At 51.4% G+C, this 14,460-nt stretch overlaps 4 non-coding genes across 4 annotated transcripts; 3 read left to right on the top strand and 1 right to left on the bottom strand.

The window, feature by feature from the left end:
• The first annotated feature begins 2,603 nt into the window (after nt 1-2,603).
• On the top strand, nt 2,604-2,677 carry TRNAT-CGU. Its single transcript has one exon. It is a non-coding gene; the product is annotated as a tRNA-Thr (tRNA).
• A 7,600-nt stretch (nt 2,678-10,277) lies between these two features.
• Nucleotides 10,278-10,350, bottom strand: TRNAM-CAU. Its single transcript has one exon. It is a non-coding gene; the product is annotated as a tRNA-Met (tRNA).
• A 1,201-nt stretch (nt 10,351-11,551) lies between these two features.
• Nucleotides 11,552-11,633, top strand: TRNAL-AAG. Its single transcript has one exon. It is a non-coding gene; the product is annotated as a tRNA-Leu (tRNA).
• Nucleotides 11,634-14,154: 2,521 nt separating this feature from the next.
• TRNAM-CAU lies at nt 14,155-14,227 on the top strand. Its single transcript has one exon. It is a non-coding gene; the product is annotated as a tRNA-Met (tRNA).
• The last annotated feature ends 233 nt before the right edge of the window (nt 14,228-14,460 follow it).

Here is a 14,460-nt window from a genome sequence, read left to right as displayed (position 1 = left end):
TCCGTCAGTGGAGCATGTTACTCTTGATCTAGGGGTTGGGAGTTCCAGCCTTACCTTGGGTATAGAGAATACTTAAAGAAATAAAATCTTTAAAAAATAAATAAATAAAAGAGTGGGGGCGCCTTGGTGGCTCCATTGGTTAAGCATGGAACTCTCTGTCTGGGCTCAGGTCATGCTTCCGTGCCCCCCATGGGGCGCCCCACTCAGTGCACAGCCTGCTTGACATTCCTTCTCTCTCAGCTCTCCGTGGGCTTACGCACAGGCATTGTCTGTCTCTTTTTCAAAAACTAACTAAATAAATAGAATAGCTCTACAAAAGTAAAATCCTAACCTTTGGGACTCCAAATCATGACCAAAGATAGGACAAAAAAGGGGAAATAGGGGAAGAGCTTGGGTTCGAGTTTGTTTCCTTAACCGGGTCTCAGTTATCCTTAATTTATTGTGACAGAGACATCTTGGCCTCTGCTAAGCCATCAGCTCCCCAGGAGGCAAAAGGACCCCGGCGGGAGACCGGAAGGGCCGTTCCTAGACTGCTCTGTGGCTTTTGCACGAAGTGACCGGCGTTGGGGGGGATTTGAATCGGCCTGAGACTGGAGACTAGAGCCCTCACCCAGCGCTCTGGGCTGCTCACGCCCATGACCTCAAAAAGGGGGGGGGGGGAGAAGGAGAAGAAGGAGGAGGAGGAGGAAGGAAGGCAGGAGGAGGAGGAAGGAAAGGAGGAGGAGGAAGGAAGGGAGGAGGAGGAGGAGGGGGAAGAAGAGCAGGAGGAGGAGGAGGAGGAAGGAGGAGAAGGATGAGGAAGGAGGAAGGAGGAGGAAGGAGGAAGGAGGAAAGAGGAGGAGGAGGGAGAAAGGGAGGAGGAGGAGGGGGAAGAGGAGCAGGAGGAAGGAGGAGAAGGATGAGGAAGGAGGAAGAAGGAGGAAGGAGGAAAGAGGAGGAGGAGGGAGAAAGGGAGGAGGAGGGAGGGAGGAAGGGAGGAGGGAGGAAGGGAGGAGGAGGAGGAGGAAGGAAAGGAGGAGGGGGGAAGAGGAGCAGGAGGAGGAGGAGGAGGAAGGAGGAGAAGGATGAGGAAGGAGGAGGAAGGAGGAAAGAGGAGGAGGAGGGAGAAAGGGAGGAGGAGGACGGAGGAGAAGGGAGGAAGAGGGGGGAAGAGGAAGAAGAAGAAGAAAGAAAGAAAAATCCCGCAAATTCCTTCAGAGTTCTTTCAGTGTTGCAGAGACACAAAGGTCAAACGCGGAAGGAGCTTGCGCGCGACCAGAGAGCCTTTCCCCTGCGCGCCGGGGACTCCGCAGCCTCCCAGCGGGAGCCGTGAGAGTCAGACTCGTGTGCTTGGACCTGCGCTTGACCCCACCGAGTGGACACCAGGTGCCGGTCCCACCCGACGGCCGCCCAGAGCGGAGTGACCGGCACAGACGGAGACCACAGCTCTGTCCTGCAGCCCGACGGTCCCCTGCCCGCGGCGCCGCGGAGCACACAGGTGGGCAGCGCGAGGGGGCCCGCGAGTACAGTCGGCCGCGCGCTCCAGCGCGGGCTGGGTAAGTCCCCGGCTCCAGCCCAGCTCCCGGCGCCCCGCCTCGCCTCGCCGCCCCCCGCCTCGCCCCGCCGCCCCCCGCCTCGCCCCGCCGCCCCCCGCCTCGCCCCGCCGCCCCCCGCCTCGCCCCGCCGCCCCCCGCCTCGCCCCGCCGCCCCCTCACCCCGCGCGTCCAGGCGTCCCGCCCGCAGACCCCCGAGTGCAGGCCCCTCCCACCCCCGGCCAGACCCCCCGGCGCGCGGCGCGACCAGCTTCCCTGCGCCACGCACGCAGCGCCCGCGGTGCGACCTCGGGAAGGGGGTGCGGGTCTGCGGCCTCGGGGACCGGGTGAGGGTCATTGCCGGGGGTGCGACCTTGGGGAGGGGGTGTGGGTGACCGCGGGGGGTGCGACCTCGGGGAGGGGGTGTGGGTCACCGCGGGAGGGGTGCGACCTCCCGGGCGCGCGGGTCCCCGGGGGTGTGCGGCCGGGGTGGAGCGGAGAGGCCTTCCATTCTCCGCGAGCTCAGGTGCGGAACTGCCCGGGTCTGCAACCGTGGCCCGAGGAGAGCAGACGTGGGCGAGAGGCGGGAAACCAGCCGCAAATGGCTCTTTGGCTTCGCGGGATGTTTCGAAGGTTCCCGCGTCGCCCACCGCCCAGCCCACCCCCGCGCTCGTCCTCAGAGGCTCCCCCGGGGCTGGGGGCTCCGCGCCCGGACGGCGCCCTCGGGCCGCACAGACCTGGAGTTTCGGCGCCTCTTCCCCTCACAGGGCTGCGCGGGACCGGCCCTTCCCGCCGAGCCCTGACGTGCTCTTTAAGTCACAGGTTTTCCTTCTAGGTCTTTTCCACATGCGGCACAGCCTCCACTTTCCGTGACGCTTTTCGTCGGGATGAGACCAAAATCCTGTCCGCCGCGGACGGCGCCTCAGACGTCGCCTCCCGCCCGTCCTGCGCCCGGCGCGCCCCTCGGAATGGAAGCGGCTCCCGGCCGGCGGCAAGTTTTCTGGAACCACCGGAGCCTCCGGAGCGTGAGTTCCTTTTTCCACCTAGTCCAAGCGCAGTGAGGCCGCTCCAGCCGCGCGGCGCCTCGCAGGTGGCTCTATGGCTTAGCTGGTTAAAGCGCCTGTCTCGTAAACAGGAGATCCTGGGTTCGACTCCCAGTAGGGCCTGGCGTTTTCTCGGGGAGCTCCCGCCCCGGGAACCATTTTACGTGGGCGCGATCCCTGGCCTCAGACCCCCTGATCCCCCATTCTCACCCAACCCACAGCCGCGCCGCCCAGGCGCATGTCTTATGAGCCGTTCGGCTGCGGCTTCTCCAATTCCTCCCTCCTGAAAAGAAGTCGATTCTAAGGCGCCAACAATTCAGATGCAAACCGCGGCCAAAGAACTAGGCCTGTGACCCGAGCCGCCGTCACCCGTCAGCTCTCATACACGTTCTACGTTCCGGGGTTTTGAGCGCCCACAGCCTGCTACAGTGCGTGTGGGTGTGTGTAGCCTCTCTAGGTTCCCACAGTCTCCAGCTCTGTAATGATGTCACAAAATAGGAGAAATTAACGAATGCCGAAGCCACGATTCACCACAAAGAAGAAAGATGTTTGCAGGGGCATGCTTGCCATTTGGAGGAGAAGGAAAAAGAATTATGATCCCTTGTTAGTCCTCCAAGGAAACTTTAGGAATAATGATCAGTTGGAAGTAGTATGTCCTGGACACAGTCCCATTGCGATGACAAAATTGCTGTGGGAAAAGAGCAGGTTGGAGAATTCTTTTTTTTAACTTAATTTTTTTTCATTATGTTGAGTTAGCCGACATCTAGTACATCTTTAGTTTTTGATGTAGTGTTCAACGAGTCATCATTTGCGTATAACACCCAGTGTTCATCACACGTGCCCTCCTGAATACCCATCACCTGGTTACCCCCTACCCCAACCCACTCCCCTCTGTAAACCTCAGTTTGGTCCTTGGAACCCAGAGTCTCTCATGGATTGTCTCTCTCTCTCTGATTTCTTCCCACTCAGTTTTTCCTCCCTTCCCCTGTGGTCCTCTACGCTATTCCTTATGTTCCATGTATGAGTGAGACCATGTGATGATTGTCTTTTTATGCTTGACTTATTTCACTCAGCATAATCCTCTCCAGTCCCATCCATATGGATGCAAAGCATGGGGATTCATCCTCTCTGATGGCTGAGGAATATTCCATTGTATGAATCACACCTTCTTTATCCATTCGTCTGCTAAAGGACATCTGGGCTCCTTCCATAGTTTGGCTTTTGGGGACATTGCTGCTGTGAAGATTGGGGTACAGGTGCCCCTTCAGATCAGTATATTTGTATCTTTGGGGTAAATACCCAGTAGTGCAATTGCTGGGGCATAGGGTAGCTCTATTTTTAATGTCTTGAGGAACCTCCACACTGTTTTAGGTTGGAGAATTCTGCCAGTTACCAGGGTGGCTTAGTTTCAGCCCTGGGGATTTATGGAACCTCAGTGCCTTCTTGTCTCCCATCCTTCCATCCATTAATCCGGCAACACCCTCCGCTGGTCTTTTATATGGCAGGCTGGCTTGCTTCCTTCCTTTTTTCCCCCTCCCCGCCCCCTTTCTGTTTAGTTGCAAGGTTTTTTCTGCTTGTGATGAGAACTTTTAAGATTTACTCTCTTAGCAACTCTCAAATATATAAAACAGTACTGTTAACTGTGATCACCATGGTGTATGCGACATCCCCAGGACATATTTATCTCATAACTGGAGGTTTATACCTTTTGCCCGCCTTTATGCACTTCGCCCCATCCCCTATCGGCAGCTCTGGTAACCGCCCAGGCATATTTCTAAGAGCAGGAAATACAGCAGTGAACCCAGCTAACAGAAATCATTGCCGTCCTGGATCGTACATTTCCCTGGCGTGATACAGAAAATAAAGAAATGAATATGCAAAATCATAAGTATATGAGATACTGATGAAGTCTATGGAGAAAGTTAAGCAAGAAGATAATAAAGGGAGTATGTAGGACGGGGGCAGGGTCATCAGAGAACATTATCCTGTTTTGGAGAATATCATGGGCAAATGTTTCAAAATTTTTTTTTAATATTTTAATAAGACATCGTCATGAAGTGGCTACTATATTACTCTAAGGACCATACACAGCAGGACTGAACAATCAGCAGACTCTTCCCCAGCTATGCCCAGACCTCACCTCTGTTCGTTTTGATTAGGACGTCATTGACCTGGGTCACACGGTCTGTGTTCGAACCTCAGCGGCTCCACCTGGCAAATTGCTTCACCTCAGTGGCCTCACTGTCATCAAACGAGAGACAGAAATAGCAATAGGTGTGCCTGAGAGTTTACAGGGGCGCACAACATATTTTACAAGGGTGTCTGGCACATAAATAAGCAATCAGCAAGATTTACTATATCGTGCTGCCTATTATTATTATTATAATTATTATTATTATTTATTGACTTGGGTGTCAGGTGTTTAACCACTGCCATAGCCCTCTGAGGTATTGTCCTAAATTTATAGACCAAGGTTCCAAGCTCGTTGTAGGTTGAATTGTGTTCCCCAAAATATAGGTTGAAGTCCTAACCCCTAGTACCTGCGAATGTGACCTTATTTGGAAATACGGCTTTTGCAGATGTAATCAAGTCATGATGAGGTCATACCAGATTAGGAAGGGCCACAATCCAGGGGCTGGTGTCTTTGGAAGAGGACGGAAAAGGAGTTTTGGACTCAGAGACTCAGACATGCCGGGAGGAAGACAGAGGCGGAGATGTCTGTTATTTGACCACAAAGGAGCACCAAGGATTGTGAGAACCCTCAGAAGCTGCAAAAGGCACAGAAGTGTTTTTCTCTAGAACCTTAAGAGTGAGCATGGCCCTGCCCACAGCGTAATTTTAAATTCTGGCCTCCAGAACGATGAGAGAATAATTTTCTGTTGTTTTATGCCACCCAATTTGTACTAATTTGATATGGCAGCTCTAGGAAACTAATACAAAGCATTGAAAGAAAATGAGTGGTTTATACTAGCAAAGAAATAAAATCTGTAATTTCTCCTAAATTAATAGATAATACATGGGACACTCACACTTCATTTTAAAGTTTCAAACCCAGAGTATCTTCCACTTACCTAGTTGTCTTATAGTAACACAGTTTCTTCCCTCTTTCTGGGTTTTGTTTTTATTCAGGACTCCACACCCATCCTCCCAATGGTTTATCCATGTGACCTTCTCCACTGACTTGACCTTGACTATTTAGAGACATCTCATAGAATAGATGAGCACTCCATTATCAGCTACACCAATAACTAAGGGATAGGAGGGAAAGGCAGAAAACTCCAAACCCCTTGACTCAGTGACCACTCTGCTTTGTTATGTATACTCAAGACCCCCCTTTTCCAAGGGTCAGGCTAAGGCAGACTTTATCCAAGGCTACATCTTTGTTTTGCTGTTTCCTGTCCTACCCTCTGAGGATCACTCCCCCCTAAGTTACATACTCCTGTAGCTCTGTCTGAGAGTATGATGTAAGGACCAAGAAACTTGCTCTGGAATTTTTTTCTTTTTTATAATCCTTCATATTTGATCAATTGAACAAAGTTTTCCTATGGAAAAATTCAACCCAAGAGCTTTAGATCTGAGGAGGGCATTCATATTGTGTACCAGATCCTGATAATGAGACATTTTGAAAATCCAAGGTTTTGGCATAGAACAAGAGGTGTATTAAGAAAATTGGTGGCTGACTGACCCTTATTGTTGCATCATTATAATTCTGTTTACAAATGAGAAAAGAATCAACAATCTTGAGAAAATGTTAATAGAAACTTCCAAAGAGGAAAAAAAAAGTGAATGAAAAAAAAAAACCACAGAACAGAATACCCAAGAAATATGGGGAAATCACAAAAGGTATAACATATGCTTAATGGGAAATAAGGAGAAGAAAGAGAAAAGGGAACAGAGGAAATATTTGAAGCAATAATGATTGAGAATTTCCCGATAGCAAACCACATCTCCAGGAAGCTCAGAGAACACCCCGCATGAGTGGAGCGAAATATTTAAAGTGTTAATTAATAGAAAAGAATTACCCTAATTATGTGCCCAGTGAAGTTATCCTCCAAAAGTTAAGGTGCAATAAGGTCTTTCGCAAAAAAAATTTTTTGAGGTCATTTGTAGCAGGTAAAAAATTGAAAAACCCAGTATCTTTCATGAACAGGTACATAAAAATCCTCAACTAAATATTAGCCAATTGAATCCAGCAATGTATAAAAATAATTATACACCCAACCAATTGGGATTTATTCCTGGTGTGCAAGGCTGGTTCAATATTGAAAAATCGATTAAGGCAATCCATCATACCAACAGGCTCAAGACAAGAATCACATGATCATCTTAATAGATGCAGAGAAAGCGTTTGACAAAACCCAATACTCATTCATAATAAAAAGCTCTTAGCAAACTAGGAAGAGAGGGGAACTTCCTCAGCTTAACAAAGAGCATCTCCCAGAAACCTACTACTAACAGAATTATTGACAAGGAACTAAGATCTAAGATGCTTTCCTGCTCATAACAGGAACACGGCAAGGATGCCCACTCTCACCGCTCTTACTCAGCATCGTCCTGGAAATCCTAGCTACTGCGATAAGATAGTAAAGGAAATAAAAGGTATAGAGATGGGGGCAAGAAATAAAACTGTTCATAGCTGATATGATTGTTTACAGAGAAATCCCAAAGTGTGAAAAAGAAAAACTCATGAAACTAATAAACTATGGAAAGGATAAAGGATACAAAGTTAATATACAAAAGTCAATTGTGTCTTATATGCCAGAAATGAACAAGTGGAATTTGAAGTTAAAAACAAAATATCATTTAAATTACCACTGAAAAAAGAGAGAAACCTTATGTATAAACCCAACAAAATATGTACGGGATAGATGGGGTAAATTACAAAACTCTGATATAAGAAAGAAAAGATCTAAATAAATAGATATTTCATATAAATGGACAAAAAGCCTCAATTTTATCAAGATGTCAGTTCCTCCCACTTGATCTATAGATTCAGTGCAACCCGATCAGAATTACAGAAACTTATTTCATGAATATTCACAAACATTTTAAAGTTTATATATAGACACAAACGACTCAGAACAAATAGCACGAAACTGAAGAACAAAGTCGAGGACTGTCACTATTCGACCCCAGATTTACCCTAAAGTGACAATAATAAAGACAGTGTGGTGTTGGTTTTAAAAAAAGAAAGATGGATAAACAGATCGATGGAGCAGAATAGAGAGCCCAGAGAGAGACCCACAGAGTCAACTGATCGCTGAGCAAAGACGGTTCATGAAGCAGACATAGTCCTTCAACAAGTGCTCCTGGAACCACTGGATGTCCACTTGCAAAAGAAAAAAAAAAAAAAAAGACAGGCAAAGAATCTAGACACAGACCTTAGCCCTGTACAAAACTACACTTAAAATGGATCCTAGACCTACATATTAAAATGTAAAACCATAAAATTCCAGAAAGTAACACAGAGGAAAACATAGGTGACTTTGGGTTTAGTGGTAACTTCTTAGACACAACACCAAAAACACGATTCATGACAGGAAAACGTGATAAGCTGGAGTTCACGAGAATTTAGAATTTCTATTCCGCAAGACACGGATAAGAAAATGAGAAGACACGCCGCAGACTGGTTGAACACATTTGCGAAAGACATATCTGAGAAAGGACCGTTACCCAACATATGCAAAGAACTCTTAAAACCAGCAAGAAAAGAAACAGCTCGATTCTGTGTATTTTCCCCACCATGACAACTGAACTAACTCTTTAATCCCAACCCCCGCTTTCCCCCGCCCTCCTACCTCCCCTCTGGTAACCATCAGTTTGTTCCCTAAAGTGGATGGTCTGTTTCTGGTTTTCTCTCTCTCTCTGTTTTCTCTGTTTTTTCCCCCCCTCTACTCATCTGTTTTGTTTTCTAAATTTCATATATGAGGGAAGCCTTACGGGTCTGTGACTGACTGACTGCTGTTGCTTGATGTGGTGCCCTCTAGCCGCACCCCTGCTGCAGACGGCAAGTACCTCTTTCCCGGCTGGCTGATGGCCCGCTGTATGCAGAGACCACGCCTTCCCGCTCGCCGCAGGGGCCTGCACACTGGGCTGCTTCCATGATTTGGCGCTTGTTGGCAACGCTGCAAGTGTTTTGTGTTTCTTAGGTAAAGACCCAGCAGTGTGATTCCTGGATCACAGGATGGTTTTATTTTTAGATCCCTGAGGACCGTCCACAGTGTCCACAATGGCCACACCAATCTGCGTTCCCGCCAGCAGTGCACGAGGCCCCCTTTCTGCACATCCTCACCAGCACTTGTTCCTTCTCGAGCTGCTGACGTTAGCCGTACTGACGGGCGCGGTGACATCTCATGGTCGTTTGGACATACATTTCCCCGATGACGAGTTGAGCATCTTGTCATGTGTCCTTCGGCCATGTGTCTGTCACCTTCGGAGCACTGTCTGTTCGTGTCTTCTGCCCGTTTCTGACCTGAGTTATTTGTCTCTGGAGTTTTGTTGTATCAGCTCTTTCTAGATCTCGGATACTAACCCTCCATCAGATGTGTCATTTGCAAATATCGTCTCCCCTTCAGTTGGCTGACTCTAGCCTGAGGGGATGATTCCCAGGCCTTGAAATTCAGCTACAATGTTGTTGGCCTGGCTGAACTTTGAACATCCAAAAGGGACTCGGAAAGTTCATTCTGCAATGACTTAGGACGGTGACTCCTTCTCCCCCTTCAAGTGCATCCCTCTGAAGGGGGGAAGTCTACAGCGGTTATCCTGGACCTGGCCCCCCCGTCTCATCCTGCGGAGCAGAGACCTTGCGACTTTCACGATCTGTAAGTGGAGAGGACTTGAGCCCAGAATGGCTTCTACACAGAGTCTAACTCATGCCTGCTTGGGGGGATGTGGAAGAAGAGTTGGGGCTGAACGGAGCTGAGATGTGGGGGGATTGGGGTGGCGTGAGCCTGGTTTCCCGTGGGGGAGGTGTGGGTCTTTGGGAAGCAGGGGGCAGATGACGTTGGCTGTGATAGTGTCTCCCGCCCCTTCACCCCTGCCTGAGAGCTCCATTTCCAAGTCAGCACAGCCTGGGAGGGGTCGTCTGGCATGGCAAAGGGGAGCTTGAGGATGTGGTTGAGGCAAGGCCCTCGAGATGGGAAGAGTGTCCCGGCCTCCCCGGGTGGGCTCAGAGTCGTCACAGGGTCCCTGGAAGAAGGTGGGAGGAGGGTCCCAGTCAGAGAAGATGCGACAACAGGAGCAGAGGTGAGGATGACAGGGTCCTGTCAGGAGCCAAGGAATGTGGGCAGCCTCTAGACGCCGGAAGAGGCAAGAAGGGAGCCTCCCGGGGGCCTCTGGAAGGCAAGCAGCTCTGTCCTCTCTCGGTTTGAGCCCCAGAGGACCCATGTCCGCCTTCTGACCTCCGGGTCTGTACGGTCACACACTGATGCTCTTTTAAGGGAGGGAGGTGGTGGTCAACTTGTAGGGCAGCGGAGAGGCAGTCCATCCAGACTTCAACGCGGGTGTGCACGGCCACGTCAGCACTGAAAGCTCAGGTGGCTCGCTGCTCCCCCAGGAAGCCCCTGAAAGGGCTTGAAAGCTGTGGGGGGACCCCGCCCTGTTCTAACCGCAGCGCTGGGACTGGGAGCTGGCCCCGCAGCAGTCCGGGGAACTTGATCCGCGGGCCATCCCAGACCACGTGTGCTGACACACCTCTGCCCCAGACCAGGGGACAAAAGTCTCGTGCCTTCTCTGAGGTTCGAACTCAGGACCTTCAGATTATGAGACTGACGCGCTGCCTACTGCGCTAAGAAGGCACAGGCTCCCGAGTCCCCCAGCAGAACCCTTCCCGCCAGCCCGCTCCCGCGGACGCGCCATCTCTGCAACGTCCCACTCTTGTCCCAAGCCGCGCACCCGAAGGAAGCGTGGGTGCCGCGTCCCCTAGGTGTCTGCTACCTGAGCCCCGAGCCCTGATGGGATCCCGATCCTTCCCGGAGTTTATCCTCCATGACACCAGCAGGGCAGGGGTGGACCCACGTCCCAGGCCACCCCGCTCACCGCCGGCAGACCCCGCGCTCGGCTCGGTCGCCTTGCACACCGCTCCGCGTCCCAGGCGCGTGGGGGCCCGGGCGCCGCCCGCACTGGCCCCGAACAGCCGCGTCCCCGGCCGCAGCACCCCGAGTCCCGCAGCACGCGCCGCGGCGGGAACGGGGAGCCGCGGGCGGTGCGACCCCCGAGGAGCGGGAAGAACACACCGGGGCCGAGGGCAGGCCGCCCGGTAAGGCGGAACGTCCTCACCTCCAGGATCGCAGTGCGAATCGCCCATGGGCCGTTCATTCCTCCGGGGAGAACCGCCGCTCCCGGCTCTCGCCAAGAGACGGTGCGCACTTTGACAAGCTCCGTCATCTGTAGAATGGGTGAGCGCCTCGCCCTGGCACTTCAGAGGCTGAGCCCTTGACACGAACGGTTTCGGGAATTCTCCCATACACATTGATAAAAAGCTTTACTGGGAAATGCTCTTTAAAGCCCTTACAGGAACGGACAAAATCAATCTGCCACTTTTCTTTAGGGAAGTTTTTTCCTCGTGTCACTTTGTAGATGTGGAAAGCGAGAGCCAGCCAGCCTCAGTGACCGGCCGGGCCGCGGCCGCCGGAAGGACGGCTGGGACGCGATCGGTGGGGTTGGGGACACTCCCCGGGGGACTGTCCTGCGTCCGGCGGGACCGCACGGCCCACCCGGAAGTACGGGAGCTGCAGGCTGCTTCCCCCGCGACTTCACCCCATGCGAGCGCAGGGACGCCCTCCAGGGCTGGACACGCCCTCGGTTTTGTACCCACGGGCCTGGAGCGCCGGAATGGGGGCGTCGCGGGCTGCCCGGGGCGAGAGTACCACCCGTGCCGTTTGCGGGGGTCTCACTGTAGTGGACCCAGAGAAACGCTGGAGAAAAACAACTGGGGAGTCGGGGGAGCGCTCCTGCCGACTTAAAGCATCCAGAAGAACACCTGGAGGGCAAGTGTGCGGTAGCGTGGCCGAGCGGTCTAAGGCGCTGGATTAAGGCTCCAGTCTCTTCGGGGGCGTGGGTTCGAATCCCACCGCTGCCAACCTTTATGTTGCAAATTATACCTAAAGTCAGAAGGCTCTACAGAAATGAGTAAAGCCTTCGTAAAGTTCACAATGACAAAAACATGACAGCACATACGTCTACAAATGTACCTAATTCCACCTTGTTCCACACCAACACCCCATTTTGGCTTCACCAGCCACATTTAACTATATAAATGGTGTTGCAATAAGTTATATCAGCATTTCAGAAAGGCGCAGTATTAGAGAACTTTCTAAAAGCACAGTTGCTCAGTCAAATCATATTTGTGATGGTAATTTTGGTGTGTCTTGGCTTAGTCTTCCCTAAATATTACTAATTTATCTTCCTGCAGCTCCTGGGACGTGACTGTTTCCTTGACACCCCGACCAACATTTACTAATAATGACAATTAATTGCCATTGATCTCCAGCTAAGCTCCAGATATTGCCTAAGTTCCTTACATATATTGTCATAGAATATTCTCAATATTACATAAGGAAGTTTATTACTCCTGTTTCACGGAGAAGGAGACTAAGGTTAGGACCAAGTAATCCATTGCCTGTAGGTGTAGGAATCAGGACGTAGATACCTGCCATATACTGAAAAAAGCTCCCCCACTCCCAAGATATCTTTGTTCTAATTCTGGAGATCTGTAACTATTACCTTATATGGCCAAATACTGGAGGAGTCTTGGCAGAGGAGATTCAGTTAAGGATCTTGAGATGGGGAATTTATCCTGGATTATTCAGGCGGACCTGAAATGTCATCACAAGTGTCCTTGTGCCCTTTGTCCAAGAGAGATGTGGAAAGGGACAAGGTATGTTGCACAGATGCAGACAAGCCAGGGACATTGGCAGCCACTGAATCTGGAAAAAGCAAGGACACATTCTCCCCCACAGGCTCAATAGCCAGTATGACCTTGTCAACACCTTGATTTCTCCCCAGTAATACTGGCTTTTGGACTTCTGGCCTCCCGAACTATGAGGGAGGAAACATGGGTTCTGCCACTTTGAGCCACGGGGCTTGTGGTAATTTGCTACAGGAGCCATAGGAAACGAACTCAACCTTGTTTGTTAATACGCAACATTCCTGCAAACAGTGGTTTTTGTTTGTTTGTTGGCCAGTCTGATAGGGAAAAGGCAGGATCCTACTGTAGTTTCACTTTTGAATTTTTCTTGAGAGTAAAGTTAATGATCTTTTCACTTATAGTACTCTCATAAATATTCCTCTTTCTTCTTTACAACACGGGGCTTGAACTCAGAGCCCTGAGCTCAATACCTGGACTAAGGCCCAGAGCTAAGAGCTTAACTGAGTCAGGCAGGAGCCCCTGGTCCTCCTTCTTCATGAACTCAGTTATTTATATCTTTTTCAAGTTTTTCCCACAAGTTGGAATTTTTCCTGGTTTCTTCACTTATACTAAGAAAATTAACTCTTCATAACACAACTCACACATTTCCCCCAGTTTGTTCATTTGACTTTTTCTCCTTGCTTATGCATTTTTCTAGAGGATGAGGGTGTATGTAAGCAGAATATTGTCTTAATATAGTGGGTTATGTCACGTTAATTGTCTCTCAATTTTTTGCAAAAATTAGTTTTATATACCAAAGTTATAAAAATATCTGTCTTGGGAATGTTAGTAATTTGTGGCTTTATAATTCTTTTAAAATTTGTATCTATTTCAAATGTATTTTATTGTTGCAGGGGATACGTTGAGTATGGTTTTCCCAGACAGCTACTCAGCACCGTATTCTGAACACCCCATTTTCTTTTGTCTACTTCAGTGACAGCCTTTCTCATATTCTCATGTATGTATTTATCCCCCCACACACTTGGACTTGCTTTTCTGTATCGGTTACCATCATTGTTCCATCAGTCCGAGAATTCCCGAAACCGTTCGTGTCAAGGGCTCAGCCTCTGAAGTGCCAGGGCGAGGCGCTCACCCATTCTACAGATGACGGAGCTTGTCAAAGTGCGCACCGTCTCTTGGCGAGAGCCGGGAGCGGCGGTTCTCCCCGGAGGAATGAACGGCCCATGGGCGATTCGCACTGCGATCCTGGAGGTGAGGACGTTCAGCCTTACCGGGCGGCCTGCCCTCGGCCCCGGTGTGTTCTTCCCGCTCCTCGGGGGTCGCACCGCCCGCGGCTCCCCGTTCCCGCCGCGGCGCGTGCTGCGGGACTCGGGGTGCTGCGGCCGGGGACGCGGCTGTTCGGGGCCAGTGCGGGCGGCGCCCGGGCCCCCACGCGCCTGGGACGCGGAGCGGTGTGCAAGGCGACCGAGCCGAGCGCGGGGTCTGCCGGCGGTGAGCGGGGTGGCCGGGGACGTGGGTCCACCCCTGCCCTGCTGGTGTCATGGAGGATAAACTCCGGGAAGGATCGGGATCCCATCAGGGCTCGGGGCTCAGGTAGCAGACACCTAGGGGACCCGGCACCCACGCTTCCTTCGGGTGCGCGGCTTGGGACAAGAGTGGGACGTTGCAGAGATGGCGCGTCCGCGGGAGCGGGCTGGCGGGAAGGGTTCTGCTGGGGGACTCGGGAGCCTGTGCCTTCTTAGCGCAGTAGGCAGCGCGTCAGTCTCATAATCTGAAGGTCCTGAGTTCGAACCTCAGAGAAGGCACGAGACTTTTGTCGCCTGGTCTGGGGCAGAGGTGTGTCAGCACACGTGGTCTGGGATGGCGTCTGGGATGGCCCGCGGATCAAGTTCCCCGGACTGCTGCGGGGCCAGCTCCCAGTCCCAGCGCTGCGGTTAGAACAGGGAGGGGTCCCCCCACAGCTTTCAAGCCCTTTCAGGGGCTTCCTGGGGGAGCAGCGAGCCACCTGAGCTTTCAGTGCTGACGTGGCCGTGCACAC

The sequence above is a fragment of the Meles meles genome, chromosome 5, assembly GCF_922984935.1.
Source record: "Meles meles chromosome 5, mMelMel3.1 paternal haplotype, whole genome shotgun sequence".
Lineage (NCBI taxonomy): Eukaryota > Metazoa > Chordata > Mammalia > Carnivora > Mustelidae > Meles > Meles meles.
This window is presented reverse-complemented; position numbering and strand designations above follow the sequence as displayed.